This window comes from Salmo salar, chromosome 03 (genome assembly GCF_965601325.2).
Source record: "Salmo salar chromosome 03, fSalSal1, whole genome shotgun sequence".
Lineage (NCBI taxonomy): Eukaryota > Metazoa > Chordata > Actinopteri > Salmoniformes > Salmonidae > Salmo > Salmo salar.
The window spans coordinates 32,481,339-32,500,009 of NC_138293.1; the positions used below are offsets into that span (position 1 = coordinate 32,481,339).

Below are 18,671 nucleotides of genomic sequence, written 5' to 3' on the forward strand. Positions count from 1 at the left end.
CATAGCCCTCCTGTGTGACAGCGACGCCCGGGCGGGGCTCAACAGGCTCCAGTTAGCCATCCAGGCCCGGGTGGGTGCGGCCCGTCCTGGCCAATCAGCACCCGGCAGCGCCCCTCCTCGGGACATCATGCCTTAGGAGGAGCATGTGAAGGAGGGCCTTCAGAGGTCCCACATCCTCTATGTCTACGCAAAGCAGGTGAGTCCAATGGTTCAATAGAAAAAAAGTATAACGAGTCGCATAGCTATTGTACTATCCAGGTGCATGGAAAACAACTGTACACTAAATTGAAATTCCAGCACACTGATGATCTTGATGCTCCTCAATGGTTCAAGCGTAACATTAGAATACATTATATTCCATTGATTCATCTGCAGTCAGTGGACATGGACTTTTTAGGTTGTACTGTACTGCACTGCACTGCTCCTCACTGGAATGACACAGACATTTAGATGACAAATGATGCTGTCATGATGTTGTCAAATAATGTGGCGACATCCTGTCTGGTTGGCTTCACAGCAGCTGCCCAGAAAGAACGACCCAAGCGGTCTGTCTCTCAGCCCATGGGAATGGATAGCAGAATAAACCTGTGAATAGTTTAGTTGTGTTTCAGAGGTCTCTGGTGGTATGGTGAATGTGCTGTTGTGTCCATAGAAGTAACTTTCCCTTCGCTCTGATTCTAAGAGATGCAGTCCGATCCAGCCAAGGAACACAGTGCGTTCTAGCACGTACAGTATACTCTTTCAATATGCCCTGCATTAGCTGAATCAGGCCAGGCCAAGCGGCTGGCGCTAATTAGGTTAAAGTCCTCACACAGTGACTGTATCAGTGATGTCAAAGTGGTGTCAGCCTGTTAGGCGCTATGGTGCCAACTGCCCTTCATTGGTGCTTTAGAAGCTGGGGCTGATTGTTGTCACTGTCATCTTCCTGGAATCAATGAATAACCAGAATATCTTTGTCAGACACTTAGGAAATGAGTCGATTCTTTGGCGTGGTCATTAGGGCTGGGAATTGCCAGGGATCTCACAAGACAAAATGATTATGATACTTAGGTGCCGATGTGATATGTATTGCGATTCTCACAATTCTATACAGTATGTATTGCGTTTCGATACTGCGATTTTATTGCGATTTGATGTTCCAAACATATTGCTCACTATATGTCTGCTGCAGAGAGACGAGAGCGTAAGAGAAAATTTGTTTTGATCAGTCACGGAATAAAAGTGCTGAAAACATTTTGCAATGTGCAAAGCTGTCATCAAGGCAAAGGATGGCGACTTTGAAGAATCTCAAATATAACATATGTTTTGATTTGTTTAACACTTTTTTGGTTACTACATGATTCCATATGTGTTATTTCATAATTTTGATGTCTTCACTATTATTCTACAATGTAGAAAATAGTGAAAATAAAGAAAAACCCTTGAATGAATAGCTGTGTCCAAACCTTTGACTGGTACTGTATATAAAATATTTTTTTACAAATTGATACTTGGAGTCAAACTATTGATACAATATCAGCCAAAATAATATTGTGATATGTAACTGTATCGATTTTTCCCCCCATCGCTAGTGGTCATAGACTATAGTATATGGTACCCGCCATTACACTTATATTATATGCATTAGTGTCTGAAAAGGGAACGTGAGGGGACTTGATCCTTTTAAGCTCTGGTTCTCAGCTTTACTTTTTCTGTCAACCTCAGTTGAGGATGGATATGGGGTCAGATGACCATTCCCAGTGTCTGTTCTCAATATTCCTAGTATTTTATTTCTCAGTGCCCTGTCATGATTTCACTAGTAAGTCAATCCAACACTACAAACAAGCCATACAACAAGAAAGGATCATTGAGTTTTGGAGGGAATCCTGATGACTGCTGCTGCTGCCAACCCACCACCAGAGACAGAGGGATGGCCCTGTCTGCCATGCACCATGACAAGTGTTTTCCAGCTGGCATGGGAGTTTATTATCAGAGCCCCTGACATCCATCATCCTCCATGGCCTGGCGGATATTACAAAATGCCTCCAGGAGGACAAAGCCCTATCCAAAATAGCTGTGTCAACACACTAATGCCTCATGATTTGGGCTTGGATATGGAGGGTTGGAAAGGCGTTGGACTCATCCATCTTGGACAGAGGGGAGAGAGGGACACCCTGAGTGACAAATGAGACAGCGTTGGTCCAGATTAGAGGACGGCCGTCTCATAATGGGATTTTGTCACGGCATGGGGCCGACTGGAAGCAGGGGATAGACCCTCACTTGCCTGCAGGGCAGGGGTCAATTCCATTGAAATTCCAGTGAATTCAGGAAGTACAGGTAACTGACTAAATAAAGGAAACACTTGAGTAAATGAGAGATACAAAGTATTTTGAAAGCAGGTGCTTCCACACAGGTGTGGTCCTGAGTTAATTAAGCAATTAACATCCCATCATGCTTAGGCTCATATACAGTATAACAATGCCCAATTGCCTATCATTTTGTCGACCATGGCTATAAGAAGAGATCTCAGTGGCTTTGAAAGAGAGGTCTCAAAGGCACATAGGGGGTTTAAAGGGTGTGTGTGCGTGTGTGTGTCTGTGTGTGCATGTGTCTCAGTCACCAGATCTCAACCCAATTGAACACTTATGGGAGATTCTGGAGCGGCAACTGAGACAGCGTTTTCCACCAGAATCAGCAAAACACCAAATTATGGAATTTCTAGTGGAAGAATGGTACTTTCTGAACTAACTGGAATTGAAACTGGAATTGAAATAGACCCCAAACCTGCTAGCCTGGTTCCAGACCTGTTTTGTGTTGTCTTGCCAACTTATATGGTCATTGTCACACCATAAAATTTTGATAAGGCAGGAAAAACAGATCAAAGTCTAGGCTAGAACGTCACCACAACGGTGGGTTCACTAGGCTGGGGGTGCTGGGGTACTGACTGAGGTCCTCAAAAGAATCCAGATCTTAAGTTAGCCTATGGAGTTAAAAGAGCTAGACTTTCCTCGGAAGGCGCCCCAGAAAGTATTTAAATATCTTAGCTTTGCAACAGGAACACAAATATAACCTAGACCTAGCTCTGCAGCAGCATGACTTTTATCTCAAAACTTTCAAGACAATGCAGGATGGATGTTTTTACCAGCTATAGCCTTAATGGTAAATGTAGTGTATTTCATGTTTTGTCATGACCAAAACATGGCTGAAATTCATTCATGTCATTGCTTGTAGACCTACGTAGATCACTATTCTCTTATGTGAACACAATCGGACACTGCTTTATTAAGTGTTGTTAGTGTGAAGGATATTTTAATTAAGCTATTTTTTTTAATATGAAACTAAAAACAAGCGACTTTGGTCAACCAAGCTTTTGTCTGGATTTGTTTCACAGTTTGGCATTTATTGGGATGACTCAGGTACTGAAGGCAGCTCTGCAGGGTAGTCATTAGCTGACATAGCAACAAAGTCATACAATCTGATTTTAAACCTTAACCGCAATGCTAACCTTATGCCTAACCCTAACCTTAAATTAAGACTAAAAAGTGAATTTTTGTTTTCAGAAATTTTTGCCAATATTACTCAAATTTTGACTTTGCCGCTGGCAGATCTAGTAGAAATCGCTCTGCCTCCAGGACAAGATTCATCTCAATAAACACCAACCTGCATTTGTTTCTAAGCCCTCTACAGTTAGCCAGTAACCTCTGTTTATCGCTCTTTGCCTTGGAAAGCCGCCAGTGAAGCTCTGGACAATTTAGGCCTCATGTCACAATGAGTACAGGCTATCTCTGTATTTCAGATGGATGAAGTATGGGTGTGGATTGAAGGGGGATGATGGAAAACATTAAGGACAGCTTGTGCAACACACACACCCCTCACATAGATCACATAGGGAACAAACCTGGGTTCAAACAGTAATTGTTTTCTTTCAGATACTTTGACTGTCTGGAGAGTTTGTATTTGTAGAACTATTCCATCGGCTCCATTGCGCCAGGAAAACTCAAATAATGCGCTGCTTTCAAAGAAAATTAATACTATTTGAACCAAGGTCCACTAGGCCAGGGAGAAACATAAGACTAAAAGACATTAACATCCCTTCCACTGGCCCTTTCATGAGATTCAGCTGTTGGTCAGTCAGGGGCAGGGCAGAGATTTACTGTACCCTGCTTCTCTATAGGGCTTTACCAGGGGTGATGAAATTTCCCCTCAGCTTGACTAATGAAATGGATATGGGTGTGATGCCGTCGGGAATTGGCCTAGGGGGTTTAGTGTCACAAACAAATGGTGATGACATGCCACCTTGACAATGATCTGTCCAAAGATATAGAATGATCTCTCCATAGAATAATTTTGCTATTTGATTTTGAATTGTAAGACCCCTTGACGTAAGTGTATATACAATGAGCTCCAAAAGTATTGGGACAGGGACATTTTTTTTTTTTTTTTTGGCTCTGTACTCCAGCACTTTGGATTTGAAATGATACAATGACGATGTTGTTAAAGTGCAGACTGTTAGCTTTAATTTGAGGGTATTTTTATCCATATTGGGTGAACCATGTAGAAATTACTGCACTTTTTGTACATATTCCCACCATTTTATGAGACCAAAAGTATTGGGACAAATTAACTTACATGTGTATTAAAGTAGTCAAAAGTTAAGTATTTGGTCCCATTTTCATTCGTAGCACGCAATGACTACATCAAGCTTGTAACTACAAATTTGTTGGATGCATTTGCTGTTTGTTTTGGTTGTTTCAGATTATTTTGTGCCCAATAGAAATAAATGGTAAATAATGTATTGTGTCATTTTGGAGTCACTTTTATTAAGAATAGAATATGTTTCTAAACACTTCTACATTCATGTGGATGCTGCCATGATTACGGATAGTACTGAATGAATCGTGAATAATGATGAGTGAGAAAGTTACAGAGGCATAAATATAATACTTTGAAAAAATGCTAATGTTAATGTAATGTAATGGTGAGAAGTTAGCATGTCTTGGGGGTATGATATTTGTGTGTCTGTAACTTTCTCACTCATCATTATTCACTCATCATTCAGGATTATCCGTAATCATGGTAGCAACCACATTAATGTAAAAGTATAAAATGAGGATGTGCTTTTAAAAAGGCAAGGGGAAATGGAGAACGTCTCACTTTCGCCGACACAAGCCAAGTTGGTAAAGAACTACCGTAGTTATCCTTTACCATCATCCCAGGGATCATCCCAGGGAACACTTACTTTGGCCTGTGGCAGCTGTATGCTGTGCTGAGTCAGAGTAACCTACTTTCTTATTTTCCTTTGGTCTGCACCTCGTCTAAGTTTTTATGTGTGTGTCTCCAGCTCATACAGACAGTTGTTCTGTGCCTGTCAGGATTCAACTATACTACTCAAAGAGTTCTAGACCAGGTTATGGAATGTTCTGACTGGACGTCTTGTCCCTTTAGTTCAGGTATGGCAGATCGCTCTGCCCTTCCTCAGGCTGTAGCTCTCCCAGACCTGCCACTTCATCAGGATGCCATAGTGTGAGGTGCGAGAGCAGTCAGAACATGTCACCAAGGGAAACCAAGAGTTGTCCTTACATCTGCCTCTGTTAGATATCAACTCTTAATTATGTTGTGGATACAATAAAGAGAGAGGTTAGATTTTACCTTAGGAACTCTTTATTTTCCTACCCTTTTATCTGGTATTCCTTTTAATATTGTGCCATATCACAACACTAATAAAGTTAATTCTCTCTCTACTCCCCTCTCTACTAACTTGTTTTCTTCCTTCGCTCCTTCTCTCGCTCCCTCAGGTTATCCTGGCTTAGTGTGTAGTGTACCTGGCCAGGGCTCCCAAGTTAGTAGAGCTCTACAAGGCGTATGGTAACGTGAAGCCCAGTCTGAGGAACTGCCATCTGTTCCCCTGCACCTCTGGAACACCCCATGCTGATGAAGGACCTGGGCTACTCCAAGGGCTCCAAGTACAACCCTGCCTTCAGCTCCAGGACATGAACTACTTCACCTGGAACCCCTCTGACCCATAACCTCTGACCTTTGCGGTTGACCCATGACTAGGGCTGTGGCTCACAACATTTTGTCAGCCGGTGATTGTCAGGCAAATAACTGTCGGTCTCACAGTAATTGACCGGTAATTAACATAAACACATTCAGCATCTCCTGGCATCCACACAGTGGCTTGTAGGCTATCCATGTAATGTAGCCTACACCATCACAATAAATCCATTATTTATTTTAAACAGGTCTAAAGAAACATGATATGAAGAAAATGTAGTCTATTTCAGAAGAACAGAACAGCATACTCTGAGTTGTCCTTATGTTAGGTCCTGATGTGGCTATGCCAAATGGCTGTGGGCTACACTAGTTCCTTTAGCAGACAAGATTTGCTTAGAATTCTGTGGAATTATTTTATAATATGAAGAATACAATTGAACAAAGATGAATAAAATATAAATATTTTCTCCAAACGATTTGAGGGAGTGTGCACATGCAGCTATTCTGTGTTGAGCAGTTAACAAAGAAAAATTTACTCCTATACACTTAATTTAGAGTTACTTTAGTTGTTCTACAAACATTGGGCTATATGTTTTGATTTGTAGTACATTCTAAGGCTGCATGATGCAACTAACGATGATTTGAAAAAAGTCGCTTGAAGGCATGAACTCTGCTTTGTTTTTTGCGCAGGCTGTACACACTTCATTAGTCTCTCATTCAAAATGTAATGCCTTGAATTTCACGGCGGCATCCCCTTTGTGGCCGTAATGCACCCTAAAACAATCCATGCCTTTTGCGGCCTTGGGTCGTTGTTGCCCTTCTCTCTGAGTGCTGTGCAATCTCACTCACATGGCTCTACACCAGGTGATTGGGTCTTTCACACAGGCTACAAGTGAAGACAGACACATCAGGGACTCAATCGCAATCGTCCTTATCCAATGCTGAGGTGCATATTGAAGATATTGGAAGAAATGTCCACATTTACTTTTCGTCAGCCAACAAGATGAGTGGGCCTAACAAACAGCAAAAGCACAAGCCTATGTCAATCTACTATCCCCCATAGTACAAAAGTCGACCGATTCTATTCTGTTCAAGAAATAAATATTCCAAACATAGTGTGGGACAGTTAACCCTCGCAGGGCTGCTGGCCCAGACGGCATCTCTGCCGTGTCCTCAAAGCATGCGCAGACCAGATGGCTGGTGTGTTTATGGACATATTCAATCGCTCCCTATCCCAGTCTGTTGTCCCCACATGCTTCAAGATGGCTACCATTGTTCCTGTACCCAAGAAGGCAAAGATAACTAACTAAATGACTATCGCCCCGTAGCACTCACTTCTGTTATCATGAAGTGCTTTCAGAGACTAGTCAAGGATCATATCACCTCCTTCTTACCGGCCACCCTAGACCCACTTCAGTTTGCATACCTCCCCAACAGGTCCACAGACGACACAATCACCATCACACTGCAGACTGTCCTATCCCATCTGGATGGTTTCTTCGACAAGCGGCCCATCGCCGGACCCCAGCTCCCCGCTACCACATTGGGCAGAGGGTACGGCTTTCCACTCAGGATCTGCCACAGGAAACACAGGGATAAATACACTGGGGTAAATAAGAGACACCTGGGGGGGTGGAGACAATCACAAGGACAGGTGAAACAGATCAGAGCGTGACAGTATCACAGGGGGTATCTCTCTGTGCCAGTTCATCTTGTATATTTCCAAGTCAACCAACGTTTTTCCCCTTCTCCTGCTTTTTGCATTCTCCTTTTTCTAGTCCTCCCGGTTTTGACCCTTGCCTGTTTCTGGAGTTTGTACCCACCTGCCTGACCATTCTGCCTGCCTTGACTACGAGCCTGTCTGCCACTCTGTACCTCCTGGACTCTGATCTGGTTTTGACCTTTTTGCCTGTCCACGACCATTCTCTTGCCTACCCCTTTGGATTATAAACATTGTAAGACTCCAACCATCTGCCTCCTGTGTCTGCATTTGGGTCTCGCCTTGTGCCTTGAGAATACGAACTGGCCATGACAGACCCAGCAGACTTGGACCAGCTCCACCAAGCTGTCTCCCTGCAGGGAGCCACCATTGGGAGACATCAGGAGTTGCTACAGGGCCTTTTGGAAGGGCTCAGTTCCTTGACGGAACGCCACGACCATGGGTTGAAGGCTATTATGGATCAAATCAGGGAGTTAGCTCAGAGACTGTCTGCCACCTCTGAAAAACCTCAAATCAACCAGTAATTTTTTCCCCATCTGTGGTGAGTTTGTACAGCCTATCCCGACTCCCCGTGAACCCCGCTTACCTCCTCCAGAGAGATATTCGGGGAATCCTGGCACCTGCCAGGGTTTTCTTTCTCAGTGCTCGCTTATTTTTCAGCTACAGCCATCTTCATTTTCTTCAGACCGATCGAAGATAGCGTATATAATTACGCTAATGTTGGGAAGGGCGCTCTCCTGGGCTACGACAGTTTGGGAACAACAATCTACCATTTGCGGTCATTTGGAGGAATTCATGGCAGAGGTGAGAAAAGTTTTTGAGTCTCAGGTATCTGGGAGAAAGGCGGCCAGCAAACTGCTTGACTTATGTCAAAACTCCGTAGTGTGACAGACTACGCGGTGGACTTTCGCACGTTGGCTGCCGAGAGTGCCTGGAATCCGGAGTCTCTTTTCGATACTTTTCTACACGGATTATGTGAGGAGGTAAAGGATGAGCTAGCTGCTCGGGAACTGCCGGTGGACCTTGACTCTTATCTCCTTAACCATTAAAATTGATGGACACCTAAGGGAACGCAAGAGTGAGAGGAGGTTTGGTCTTGGGCACACTCGTGCACCCGATATGCCGCTTTCACCTTCTATGGAATCCGGAAGTTTCTGAAGGCAGCTTTTACGAGAGGAGTCGAAGTCACCCGAGCTCTCTCATGAGTCTATGACGCATGAGTTGGATACTCCTGCGCCTATGCAGTTGGGTAGAACTAGACTATCAGTTTGGGAGCACTCACAGAGGATGAATAATAACTGTTGTCTGTACAGTGGAGTGGGAAGGACATTTTATAGCTACCTGCCCTATTAGGAAACCCTTGTCTCTAGTGGGTACCAGTACTGGGAGTTCCCTGATTCCCATCACCCGCACACCGCTTTTTGCTCTTATGCTTTGGGGAGACCAATCTAAGTCTCTCCGAGTGCTCATGGACTCTGGGGCTGATGAATGTCTTATGATAGCTTCGGAGCTTGGTATTCCTACTCAGCCCCTCTCTGTGCCCATGGATGCTACGGCACTGGATGGCCGCTCTATAGGGGAAGTCACCCATTGTACTGTGCCCGTTCAATTACGGGTTTCTGGTAAGCACAGTGAGACCATACTGTTCCTCCTCATTGCATCTCCCCATGTTCCAGTTGTGTTGGGATTTTCCTGGTTACAAAACACAATCCTGTGATTGACTGGACCACAAGCTCCATCCTGGGTTGGAGTCCTTTTTGCCATTCCATTGCCTTCAAGCAGCACAGCCTTCCCCAAGTCGTGCTCCTCAGGATGTTAGCTAGACTGTGGATGTCTATGCTATTCCTACTGAGTACCATGACCTCCTGGAATTGTTCAGTAAGGCACGTGCTACTTCCCTTCCGCCGCACCGTCCTTATGATTGTGCAATTGACCTTCTCCCAGGCACTACATCACCTCGGGGTTGGTTGTATTCTCTGTCCGGACCAGAGACCAAAGCTATGGAGGAGTACATACAGGAGTCTCCGGCCACTGGGGCTGGCCGTCCTTCTGCATCTCCTGCCGGCGCAGGGTTTTTCTTTGTGGAGAAGAAGGACAAGACCCTGTGCCCGTGCATTGACTACCGGGGACTTAACGATATCACTGTCAAAAATCGTTACCCCCTATCTCTCCTCTCCTTGGCGTTTGAACCTCTCCAGGGGGCTACCATGTTTTCCAAGTTTGACCTTCAGAATGCCTACCACCTGGTTCGGATACGCGAGGTGGATGAGTGGAAGACAGCCTTCAACACAGCCAGTGGACATTATGAGTACCAGGTCATGCCATTTGGATAATGCCACTTTAATAATGTTTACATATCTTACATTACTCATATCACAAGTATATACTGTATTATATATCATCTATTGCACCTTCGCCATCGCTCATCCATACTTACATGTACATATTCTCATTCACCCCTTTGATTTGTGTGTGTTAGGTAGTTGTTGGGGAATTGTTAGATTACTTGTTTAGATATTACTGTTAGATATTGCTGCGCTGTCGGAACCAGAAGCACAAGCATTTCGCTACACTCACATTAACATCTGCTAACAATGTGTATGTGACAAATAACATTTGATTTGATTTGTGGGATGCAATAGATCCCATATTAATACAACCACTAGCAGCAATGTGGCTGACGCAACAGATCAGAAAGTTTAGCTTAAAATGTTGATAAACTGTTAGGCTATTTCTTCCCATTACAAGAGCAGCAATGTGCACATGGTAGTAGGCTATAAGAGAATGTTCCATTAGCGGAAAACACCATTATCAAAAGTGACCGCAAATGCAATTATAAATCTCATGTTTTTATTATAAAGGTACATTTTTATGGTGAAAATGATTTTCCCCAAACTTGAAACTCATGCGTTGCTTATGTATGCCAGTTAGACTCTACACCCCTTGTAAAGCGGATTAATGTGCTTCATTTTAAGAAGTTATTTGGCCACTTTAGTTGTGATTACAAACCTTATCCACACATATAGGCCTATGGGAGACGCTACACGAGGTGTGCGACTATATTTCGAAAAAGATGCAAAAAAAGGGAGTTTCCTATGCTGGGCATAATTTACAAGTGATAATATATAGTTCACAAGTGATAGGCTATTCTTGATTTAATCTTGTCTTTACATATACTAAATAATGTATGTGTGAAATTCGTTTTGATTTAGAATGGACCATTATCACGCACCTGTCTCGAAAAACAGTGTCAGGGGAAAAAATATATGTCATCTATGCACTTAAATAGCGAATTGAGGACGCTTTTCCTGTGGTTGATTTTCATGCCAGCCAGGTAGGCTATACTCCTATTGTTAAGATAAACAATGTGCTTAATATTAGGAAAGTTGAGAAATAAATATAGTAGGCCTAGTCTATAGAAAGCTGATGGGATCCTCTTTTAGTAAAGGCCATCACTCTGTTTTCTCACACAATTTAATAGCCTATAGAAATGTTGTGCAACATGAGCTCATGGGCTCTCATGAAGTGATTAGATTTTTGATTACATTTACATTGATGTCAGAGTGATCAGAGGGACAATCGAGTGCTGAGTGCCAGGCAGTTAACAAGTTTGGTAGACTACTAATGACCAGCAGCAGCATCAGAGCTTGGAGAAGCCTAATTTGACTGCCTTCAGGACTCATGAGCGCCAGTGTGGGTGTAACACAGTCACCGCAACAGCCCTATCCATGACCTCTGGCATCTGTCAAGGTTACTGTGAGGGTTATTAGGCTGAAGCTTTAAAGAATTCTGACTATGCTGCTGGATCTAACATGAATCAAACACTAATGACTAAGACCGATTGAGTTCAGTGATGTTATCACTTTGTTAAATAAATAAATAAATGTATTATTGTATTGTATATTGTTACCATTAAAACATTTTTAATTCTCTCACATAACAGTATGAGGATATATTTTGTCCAAGATATAGAAACAGATGAACAGTAATGACCACATTTTATTATAATGCATTTAATCATCTAGTACTCTAGGTCATTATATGTAGGGTATAGGGTTTTTCTTCAGTTTTGAGCCATTGTCTGCAAGCAAAAGACAATTGACCTTAAAGTTAAAAACTCTTAGGGATCGGATCCCGCTAGCGGGATCAAAATCGACAACATCTGGTGAAGCTGGAGTGCGCCAAATTCAAACTACAAAATTGTAATATTAAACATTTATGAACATACACGTGTCTTACATCATTTAAAAGCTTAACTTCTTGTTAATCCAACCGCGTTGTCAGATTTCAAAAAGGCTTTACGGCGAAAGCATACAATGCAATTATCTGAGGACAGCGCCCCTACATCAAAATACTTTTCCAACCAGCACGGGCTTAACAAAAATCACAAGTAGCGATAAAATAAATCACTTACCTTTGAAGATCTTCCTCTGTTTGCAATCCCAAGGGTCCCAGCTACCCAACGAATGTTCGTTTTGTTCGATAAAGTCCTTCTTTATATCCAAAAAGTCAGTTTAGTTTGTGCCATTGATTTCAGTAATCCACTCCTTCAACATGCATACAAAGGAATCCAAAAAGCTACCGGTAAACTTCGTCCAAACAAGTCAATCAATGTTTCTAATCAATCCTCAGGTACTCTAATATGTAAATAAACGATAATATTTCAGACAGAAAGAACGGTGTTCAATAGAAAAGGAAAATAACAAAGAGCTCACCAAAAGTCTCCCTGTCCTGATGAGAACACCTTGGATAAACTACAACTACTTGTTTGTTTTTCAAGAAACAAGCCTGAAACACTTTCTAAAGACTGTTGACATCTAGTGGAAGCCATAGGAACTGCAATCTGGTTCCTATTTGTTTGTATATCCCATTGGCTAGCATTGAAAAGGTCTGTGACCTCAAAAAAAAATTTGGAATGGAGTTTCCTCGGGTTTTCGCCTGCCATGTCAGTTCTGTTATACTCACAGACATTATTTTAACAGGTTTTAGAAACTTCAGAGTGTTTTCTATCCAATTCTATCAATTATATGCATATCCTAGCTTCTGGGCCTGAGTAACAGGCAGTTTACTTTTGGCATGTCAGTCATCCGGAAATTCCTATGCACTGCCACTTGGCTTTTTTTACACCAACTCTTTTGCAATCCATGTGCTGTTGCAACAGTTCTGCTGCACCACAGTTCAGTCAGTTAATCCCTACTAGGTCTCGGGTGCCATTATTTTAACTATGTGATATTACTCAGCAGCTAGACAGCCTCGGCCTGGGGCCTCATAAATTACGTCATAACTCACCTGACTGATCCAGAGGATGAAGGAGGCAACACGGGTGAAGACAGTAGGTTTCTGGGGGATGTTGCAGCCTTTACCATTCGCAAAGCTGGTGACACCCTGGACATACCACCTACCGTCTGCCCTGACAGTTCAGTGGCCCACCTGAATCACCCTGGGGAGACACAAGAAGACCAGGGTGGAGGAGATGGGGAAAAAAGCAACTAGCCACATTGGAAATAATAAAAAAATGTCTGACGGTAGTACATACACAAAACACGACAAACATGCACTGTACATACCTGCGTTCACTCACGCACACACCCACACAGACATGCACTCATCCACACACACACATACTGTACATTCATACTACGACACACATCACAACTGCTGCTACCAGAATAGTATTATTATTGCTAAAAACTGTACAATTTGAACACTTGCCCCCCAATCTCCCCTTCCCCAAAACACATGTAAATATTGGATTATAAATTGGACCTTCCTGCTTAATAAATGCTTATTCTGCTGAGCCATTTACTTTATGTTCATATTCTTATATTTTATTATGTCTTATTGTTGTTGCATTGTCGAGATGGGACATGCAAGTAAGCATTTCGGTGTATACCATGTGTATCCTGTGCATACGACTAATAAAACTTAAAACTAGAATGCATTCATCCAGTTTGGTGACCACTACTCACATGACAGGCGGACTTGCTCTCTCCGCCAGCGCAGATCATGGTGGTCTTTGCAGAGCTGCCCCACCAGTCACTATGGCTACAGACACTGTGCTCCACCACAGGAAGCAGGGCCTGCTGCAGGTGGTTGGCTGCGGGACCACCAGCTGAGAGAGGGAGAGTGAGAGAGAGAGAGGAGAGAGAGAGAGAGAGAGAGAGAGAGAGAGAGAGAGAGAAACAAACAACACTGTATAATCATATAGCCCTATATGTTTGCCATCATAATGTGTTATGTCTACATTTTGGCATTAGATGCCTTCATAATGCCTAATAAAGTGAGACAACAGTAAAAGTAAACAAACAGTATTTGACATGGGCTGCATTGAGTGTCTTACAGTAGATGCGCCCCCAGCCGGTGAAATAGCAGGGCTGGTTGTGGGTAAGGATGGCACCGCTCTCTGGAAGGCAGGCCAGCTGGACCTTGTCATTGATCACAGCACTCCTCACCAGCTTCAGGAGGGCAATGTCGTTCCTGAAAGTCATAGGAAACAGCAAACACCAAAGGAAAAGGGCAACACTGTCAGGGCAAGAGGATCTTATGACTGACTTTGACAATATGAGTTCTGTCTGTTATGTTACAGCCCATGTTTAAACAGCAAAGGTAGATGATAACAGTATCATGTTCTGTCGCTGGCCCAGTGCGTTTCAACACCGTCTTCCATTATTTATTCAGCTGTTTGTCTCTGAAAGTGACTCATTATTAGAACCTGTTTTGTACTATATTTCTGGGCAGAAGGCCTTACCCACGTGAGACACAGTTATCGTTCCAGTCAGGATGGAGGATCATCTTGTCCCCCGGACGTGCTTGTTGCACCCTCGACAACTACTATGATTATTATTATTTGACCATGCTGGTCATTTATGAACATTTTAACATTTTAACATCTTGACCATGTTCTGTTATAATATCCACCCTGCACAGCCAGAAGAGGACTGGCCACCCCTCATAGCCTGGTTCCTCTCTAGGTTTCTTCCTAGGTTTTTGGCCTTTCTAGGGAGTTTTTCCTAGGGAGTTTTTCCTAGCCACCGTGCTTCTTTCACATGCTTTGCTTGCTGTTTGGGGTTTTAGGCTGGGTTTCTGTACAGCACTTTGAGAATATCAGCTGATGTACGAAGGGCTATATAAAAATAAATTTGATTTGCTTGTCCACCATGATGGACTCCTCATAACCCTCCTCTGTATTCATGTCACGCGCTGCCACGACCACTCTGTATGTGTGGAACCTGGATCAGATCAGAGGGAAGAAACACTGGTGAAGTAACCTGGTTGGCCCAGATCTGTTTGTGCTGTATAGCCAATTCCCAACAGCCTTAGTTCTCTATACAGCACAAACAGGCCTGGGGAGACTAGGCTACAGGTGAAGAGAATGTTTATTTTACTCTACTGACGAGTGCAGCATTTGGTCTTACAGTGCCACATGCTGGTAGGGCAGAAAGAGTATCAAGTGTTTGTTATGCCCTAGTTTGGTGATAGCTAAGGAGTATGTAAGAGAAAGCTTCTCAGGGAACATTATGGGAACAGTTTTTGGCAGGGTTTCATAGAGCAGCAGGAGAGCCTATATATAAAGGTGTTCAATGTTTCTGTCATACCCCAGCCCTAATTACTTATTGGATGCCTATTATGATACTAGCTATATTTGATAGAATCATACAGCCATTTGCATGGCATATTGTATGCTGGATTCACGTAATGCAGTGTGCAGCCGTCATGACCCAGTTATCAGCGATGAGCGTACCTCCTCAGGTGGGGAAGAACGACTCCAGAGAAACCTAAGAATAAATGGCAAACCCATACATGGGTCTAAACAGTAGCATAATTGTGTGTGCATGTGCATGTGAGTCTATATTAATAAACCAGGAATGAAAAGTATGCATTATGTGCTCTCATCGGATAAGTTACAAATCAAAAAACAGGCAGGTCCCTAATCAGCAATTCAGGTCATATATAGGGACTTGTAGGTCAAGATATGTGGTATAATTAGTTCATGACTTGGGACATTTGTGAAATTATTTAAAAATACAGTATGTATCTACGTATGTCTCCAAAAACGTATGTTACAACAATTTGTCTATTTACAGTATGATACTTTTTATTGTAAACAACTTGTAATAACTCATTAACAACGCAATCAATGTAAGTTTATCGTTACGCTGTACTCTTATTCATACTGTAATTCCCAGTCTTACTTGCCATGGCCGGGGGGGGGGGGGGGGGGGGGGGTAAGGGGGTATGCCACAACCTGAGACTAATACACACAGAGATAATGACTGGTAGTGTAAGTGATCTCTTAAAAACAGCATTGAAATCTAACCCTAAACCACACTGCTAATCCTAATGCCCACGCCTAACCTTAAACAATTTTTTTCATACTTTTTTACTACATAGCCAATTTTGCAGCTGACTTAAGCGGGAGTCAAGACTCATGACAATAAATGTCAACCTGCTAAAAAAAAAAAACACTTTACAGCAGTAATAATTGTGGAGTGGCACCTTATCACTCCACGGCGGAAGGTGTCAGTGTATATACGTGTCATTCATTATTTTGTGTTGTCACTACGGAAGTGCGAGACATGGCACTATTGAAAGGAGTGATTTCTGGGTTAGCGTTAAGTGTGGCGGTGGTGCAGTTGAAGTTGAAGATTTCTGGTGATGTGACACCTGCCATTTGGTGTGTCTGCTGCATCGCAGACCCGGTGGGGAGCGTGGTGAAGCAGAGGAGTCACTGTCAGCACTTTTGAGTCAATATCCGACAAAGTCATGTTATACAGTCCATTCGGAAAGTATTCAGACCCCTTGACTTTTTCCACATTTTGTTAAGTTACAGCCTTGTTCTAAAATGGAATTAAAAAAAATCCTCATCAATCTACACACAATACCCCATAAAGACAAAGCAAAAACAGCTTACATTTTTTTGGCACTGAAAAATCACATTTACATAAGTATTCAGACCCTGTACTTTGTTGAAGCACCTTTGGCAGCGATTACAGCCTCGAGTCTTCTTGGGTATGACGCTACCAGCTTGGCACACCTGTATTTGGGGAGTTTTCTCCCAGTTTTGCAGATCCTCTCAAACTCTGTCAGGTTGGACGGGGAGCGTCGCTGCACAGCTATTTTCAGGTCTCTACAGAGATGTTCAGACTTGTCCCAAAGTCACTCCTGCTTTGTCTTGGCTGTGTGCTTAGGGTCGTTGTCCTATTGGAAGGTGAACATTCGCCCCAGTCTGATGTCCTGACCGATCTGGATCAGGTTTTCATCAAGGATCTTTCTGTACTTTGCTCCGTTCATTTTCCCCTCGATCCTGACTAGTCTCCCAGTCCCTGCCACTGAAAAACATCCCCACAGCATGATGCTGTCACCACCATGCATCAGGTTTCCTCCAGATGTGTCGCTTGGCATTCAGGCCAAAGAGTACCATAAAGGCCTGATTGGTGGAGTGCTGCAGAGACGGGAGTAAAAACTAACGGGGGCACTGTTTAATGCGTTTCACAGGACAAAACATTCCAAGCATTCCAATATACGTAAGCAGGGGGGTACTACAGGTGCCCTAAAGGGACAAACTAGAATATCAATACACAACATATTCCTCCCCCTTTACTTTTGATATCTCATAAGGAAAAAGTAAATATTCACTGTTTTGCATATTATTTTCCTTTTTAAAAACTGTTCTCTTAATGTAAATAAAGGACGTTTCCAGAATAACCTTTCCTGAACTAGGGAAAGACGGTAGACTGTCTGAGTTTCCAGACTTAACCCTGGGGTGTATTCTGCCCCAATGTCAGAGGTTAGTCTGAACTAAATATTCAACCTTTCAGGGGGTCATCTTTCTCTTGAAGGGTAATGACGTTGTACAGGTGAGTCTACAGTCACATTGTCTCTGAGTCTCAGTGGTGATGGTGTATGCCCACACTGGGGTGAAACAGTACCCTGAGTAGGCACTCTGCCTGGTTCAGGTGAGTCTGTAGCACTTTCCGAATTTGTAGGTCGTGCAGTGGATGTTCAGGTGATGGCTCGTAGACATGGTAGGTCTCCAGTAGCTGATCTTGGTTTGTCACTTGACAAGAGTCATCTCTGAGGTTGGTTCCTGGCAACAGTTGATCCATGTGTCTCTTCCAGATGATGTTCTCTGGTCTGTGAAATGTGTAGGACACATGGCCTGTTTGTGTGACCACTGTTGCTGGTTTCCACTTTGGACCTTTGCCGGCAGTTCCGAGCAGGAACTCTCTCTCCAGGTCTGAAGCAATGAAAAGCTAATTAACCTATTGAATTATAAGCATGGCTGGTCAAATGCATTTTCGGCAAGGAACCGATTAACGGTTAACCATCCCTGTATTCTGTGTGTGTGTGTGTGTGTGTGCGTGTGTGTGTGTGCGTGTGTGTGTGTGTGTGTGTGTGTGTGTGTGTGTGTGTGTGTGTGTGTGTGTGTGTGGTGTGTGTGTGGGTGCGCGCGCGCGCGCGCGCGTGTGTGTGTGTGTGTGTGTGTGTGTGTGTGTGTGTGTGTGTGTGTGTGTGTGTGTGTGTGTGTGTGTGTGTGTGTGTGTGTGTGTGTATTTACCCATTCCGGTCTTGTTCCAGGGGAGAGGAGCAGTTCCCCAGTCCGTAACGTACCTTCTTCGGTGCAATCAAGTCCAACGGTAACATGTTCATCAGAGACTCCTCAGCAGCCCACCCCCTCGCCCTATTGCTGCTAATCGACTGTGACATCACAAAGAGGTACAATTCAATTACCACAACATCAGTACAACTTTATGGTTCCTGAGTGGCATTAGAAACTACTGGTACTGTAGAGAAATCACCATTCACCAACTACTGCACATACACTTGCAGTGACACTAAAGATAAGTCATTGAGGGCCTCAGTAGCTTTATCAATACCAATGTCAATTGAGAGTGGAATTATACAGTTAAATTCCGCATTGGTAAAAAGGGTGCAAGAAGCCAGTCGAATAGCCAGTGTTCAATGTACATAGGGCAGA

The 18,671-nt window shown here is 43.3% G+C and overlaps 1 pseudogene; it reads right to left on the reverse strand.

The window, feature by feature from the left end:
* Nucleotides 1-877: 877 nt before the first annotated feature.
* On the reverse strand, nucleotides 878-18,337 carry LOC106599647 (proproteinase E-like; annotated as a pseudogene).
* Nucleotides 18,338-18,671: the final 334 nt, after the last annotated feature.